Source organism: Scaptodrosophila lebanonensis, unplaced genomic scaffold (genome assembly GCF_003285725.1).
Source record: "Scaptodrosophila lebanonensis strain 11010-0011.00,11010-0021.00 unplaced genomic scaffold, SlebRS2 tig00000118-arrow-arrow-pilon, whole genome shotgun sequence".
Taxonomy (NCBI): domain Eukaryota; kingdom Metazoa; phylum Arthropoda; class Insecta; order Diptera; family Drosophilidae; genus Scaptodrosophila; species Scaptodrosophila lebanonensis.
This window is the reverse complement of record NW_022060578.1, coordinates 1,265,660-1,270,780: the sequence shown is the minus strand read 5'-3', so window position 1 is coordinate 1,270,780 and position 5,121 is coordinate 1,265,660.

The window sequence follows — 5,121 nt, the reverse complement described above, 5'->3', positions numbered from 1 at the left end:
CCACTTATGTGTATGTATACAATTTTATTTTTTTTATTATTTTTTATGAAATTCAATTTATTCATTAAAGTAATTGAATTATTATTAAAATTATATTATTTATTTTTATTTATTGTGGGAGTGGGTGCAGGGTATTTAGGAGTTGCGCCCGCCATAGCAAGTTAACGAAATCCAGGACAGCAGGATGAATATGTCCAGACTGATTTCTCTCACCATACTTAATAGGAATATAATCGGTAATGGGTTCGGATATGCTTCAAAACGAGGAAGTGGACAGAGTAAATATAAAAATCAACCACATCAGATCATAGAAACTATTCTGCAAAAAGAGTTGTTTTGTATCTATGCTATCTACAGTATCATAATCGCAACACTTTAACTAAATGAACCCCATTAGTAGCTCGCCTCATTTAACTGAATGTTCGAAATATACAGCCATATCTTTACACACATGAATGCAGGGACAACCACCTGGTGAAATGAGTTATTATACCCTGTACCCGTAGGGTAAAAAGGGTATATTAGGTTTGTGCAAAGTATGTAACATACAGAAGGAAGCATCTCCGACCCCATAAAGTATATATATTCTTGATCAGCATGACGAGAGAAATCGATCTAGACATGTCCGTCCGTCTGTCCGTCTGTCCGTCCGTCTGTCCGTCCGTCTGTCCGTCCGTCTGTCCGTCTGGATGAACGCGAGGATCTCAGAAACTATAAAAGCTAGAATAACCAAAGTTGGCATCCAGATTCTCCTAGGTCCGAGTAAGGACGAGTTTATTTTTTTTTTTTAAATTTTCCCCCCCTTCCCCCGCTGCAGAATTTCGTCAATAGCGTCCACATTTCAAATGCTACCTACACCAAACTTTGCACACATAATTTATATATAATTGGTGTTCTACTGTTCTACTGGTGTTCAAAATTTTATTCAATTCGGTCAATTCTAAGAAAAGTTATTAGCGAAACAAATTCTCGCCAGTACAACCCCCACAAACTGCAGCAACAAGTTCACTCTTCTTCTTCCTCTTTTTGCTGCTGCTATGGGCGCATATAACTCAGTGACGGAAGTTTATCTGGGTACAGGGTATTACATGTCGGGCTTGCTCGACTGTAGCGTTCTCTCTTGTTATTGAATTAGTTTAGTTTTCACCTGCACTGAACAATCAGACCTATTTGTAGCGTTCCTTCGCTTATGCATCAGCCTCAGCTATGACTGTCATGTAACAACGGTCTCAATCGACGCTGCCGAAAAATTCAACAGCAATATAGAAGTGACAGCAGCATTTTCGTCGGTGTAGCCCATACCATTGAAATAAAGGTCAAACGCCTATTTGTTGTTGTTTTTAAGTAACTGTTGTCGCTGTTTGTTGTTTTTGTTGCCTTTGCAGCCTGATCGCTTTATTTAATTGGAAGCTCTGCTGCGCTAAGATTTGGAAAATTTCACTTTAATGTGAGCTCCTTCAAATAATGTCTTCTGAGAGGAATTATAGTAATGATTCTATAGGATACCCATTATAAGACCTTGATAAGCGAGAATATTTCTACTACGAGACTATTAGAGCGTTTCGCGTGACAATGAAATACAAAGCGAACAGAACATCATATTGGGAAAATCTACAGAAGAAGAAACCAATTTGTAACTTCTATAGCATCAAAAATATATCTAAAAAATATATAAAATATATATCTTACATCTTTGATTCTTGATGTGTAGTAAAATGTTTATGTAGTATAGATTTAGCCTCAAAATTGTACATATACATAGTATATCTATACTAATATTATAAAGAGGAAAGATTTGATTGTATGTTTGTTTGTTTGAATTGAAAAGGCTCCGAATCTACTGGACCGATTTAATGGATTCTTTCACTGTTGGGAAGCTACACTATCGACGGTGAACATGGGCTATATTATATTTGCAAAAAAGAATGGAATCCTAACTAAAACGCCAATAATGTACTGCCGCCACATGAATTGGAGGTAAAATTCAGAATTGCAATCATGCTTTTGAGAAATTAAAGCCTTCCAAGCATGTGCAATGGGACGAGGCTGCTTTTTAAGGAATTGCAGGACAATTTAAGTGTAGCAACTATTATCAACGGCCCAGCAACTGGTCAACTAGCTCATATAACGAGGATACCGATGATCAATCACGGGTCGGAGCTCCTGAAAATCCATTTATTTTGCTACCACAAAATAAAACATCAAATATCTTTTACAGAGAACCTCTGACCCAATAAAGAATAACAAAAAAAATCTATAAAAGAACAAGAAATCATTAAAATAATAATATCCAAAGTAAATTTTACTCCTTCTTAGTAACTCATAGCAAAAAGAATGGTGTATGTGTGTAATGAAATGAATATTTTTTGAAATTTTTGTAAAAATACCCGTGCGAAGCAGGAGCAGGACACTAGTATACTATATATTAAATAAGTTTAAAGTTACTGCGGGTTCGTGACACCTGTGTATTAGTGCCTTCGCCACTTCATGGACTGCAGTGCATGACAATTGCGTATTGCGCCACCTAGGGTCTCCTTCGCACATACCTAGTTTCTGAGCGCATTGCATAGGTGGCGCCAGCATCACCCGCTCTCTATTGTTTTTTTCTAGCAAAACTTAGTTAGGACACAAACCAACGCACCAAGTCTGAAGAAGTGCTGCCAATTTGAATAATGCCCGCCAGCTTAGTAGTTTTTTGAATTTTGACTTCGAGATAAACAAAGATGAGGATGGATTTGATGCTAGGCGCCTTTGTCACAATGAATCACAATAATGCCTAATACTTAAAATTAACTGTACTTTCTTTTAGCCTATTAACAAACATCTGACCAAACCATAACATGGTACATATTTAATGATTGGAAATGATTCTAAAAAGAGTATTAGTTCTCAAGTAGTTTTCCACGCGTCCAAATGGCACTTTTACGCTCTGATAGCAATAGTCGATATTAAAATATATTTTAGAGAGTGTATTCAGATCTAAACAAAAACGGTTGACTCATACTACAGGACCTTTGTGACCTTGTTTTATTCTGTGTCCAATGATACATAGAACTTACAAAAATCACTCTATCCATTCACAAATTATAAGGATTTGCTTTTCAATGTTGTAATCCATAGGAATTAAATCGTTAAGTTAGATAAGAACTTGTACATAAGTGCACATAAGTCCAAGAGACTTTATTAGACACTATGCGAACTGAAGTCGACCGTTAAAAGCGCTTAGACATATTCGCAGGCTTTGATTCCAATTTGTTGTCTCATCTTTCGCCCTAACCAGGCTAAAAGGCACAAACGTTACAGTAAAATTATGACGGAACCATATTGAAAACTGAACCAAGTGCTGAAGGTCTTAGGGTATTGGGGATATTCGTTCGCACCCATTCGTTCGCACATTCATTGTTATTACTTTTCCTGCTGCAGAGTCAAAGTGGATGGAGCTACTAGTTTTGCTTTAAAAGAACATATTCTGGTTTATTATAATATCCTACTCCAGTAGACTTCTCCTTATTAACCTGCCTTCTTTGACTCTCCGTAGGATAGTGTTTGGTGTTATGTTGCTCCACAAATTGATTGTCGGAGATGTTGATTTCTCTATGCTTTTAGGTTGTATTAACTTTTCTGTTCCTTTCAGACCAACAAGGAACTTATTATTTAAGTATTTTAGTTTGAAATTGTTTTCTTTTATCTTTTATTGGTATTTTTATAGCCTGTACCCAAATGGTGAAAGGCTATACTAGTGTTGTGCGAATGTATGTAACAGGCACAAGGAGGCGTGGCAGACAGGGTGATCAGGGTGACAAGCGGAGTCGATATATCCATGTCCGTCTGTCCATCCGTCTGTCCGTGTGACCGTCCGTCTAGAATTACCAAATAAGCCATATGCAGGTCAACTTTATTATACTCTGTACATAAAATGTACGTTTGCGGGAGCTGAAAATGTAACAGGCAGACCCCACAAAGTATATATATTCTTTATCAGCATTACGAGACGAGTCGATCTAGCCCTATCTGTCTGTCTGTCCGTCTGTCCGTATGAACACCTGGATCTCAGAGACTATAAGAGATAGAGACACCAAACTTTGCACAAAGATGCCTTATGTGTGTACGTTATATGAGTTTGTTTTATTTTTTTGATTTCCCCCCCCCCCCACTACCCCTATGGGGGCTTTCCCGATTTTCCATTCGTATAATCGCCTATATCTCGGAGACTATAAGACCTAGGAATACACAATTTTACTCCAAGATGCCTTATGTGAGTACGCAGAAAATGTGTATTTTGGAATGACCCTCCCTCCTCTCCCATGCAAATCGTAACTCCCGTAATTCTTGGAATTTCGAACTCAAATTTGGCAAATACCCCCCGTTAGTTATTATACAAGTTTCACTATGATAGACCGATTTAGCAAAAAGTTATAGCGATAAATATATTTGCTGCCCAAGCGCTGCCCGCAGTGGTTGTTGATGCTGGTGCTTTGGTTGACTGCAAACATGTTTCCACAGACACGAATAGATGCGCATAGGCATTCATACACTCATATAGACGCAATTCCTTTGTATATGTGCAACACGACGACCAATGGTGCCAAAACAAAAATTGTATTTAATTTAATATTTATTAAATGTCATCTACACTCAATTGAAATTTTCCTGGGTGCGTTATTACTTGTATTTATTTTATTTTGATTCCAAACGAGTAGAACGCCTGCCCGCCTGCACCGTACCCCACAATTCTTCATCTTAAATCAACTGCTATGTAAATTTCTGGAACAAAATATGAAATGATTTCCATAAGATTAATAATTATTTTTGTTCACAATATGTATAATTTCGCGAATTTGAACTCGGATCGGACTATCACTAGTACATTAAATGGCTGTGATAGAATGGGTAAAGATTTAAGTTTTGAGAAACACCAAAGATAAATACAAGTATCTATGTAATTTAACAGCGGAACATCTCTCCGAAGATAACAAATAGTACGAACTTGGTTGTAAATAAAACAAACAATCTCTGCATTTTTTATAAATTATGTCTATTTATTTACACATATAACAAATTTTGGGCATATATTTAGTAAAAAAAAACACAAAAAACAAATTTCCAAATCAAAAAGTGCAG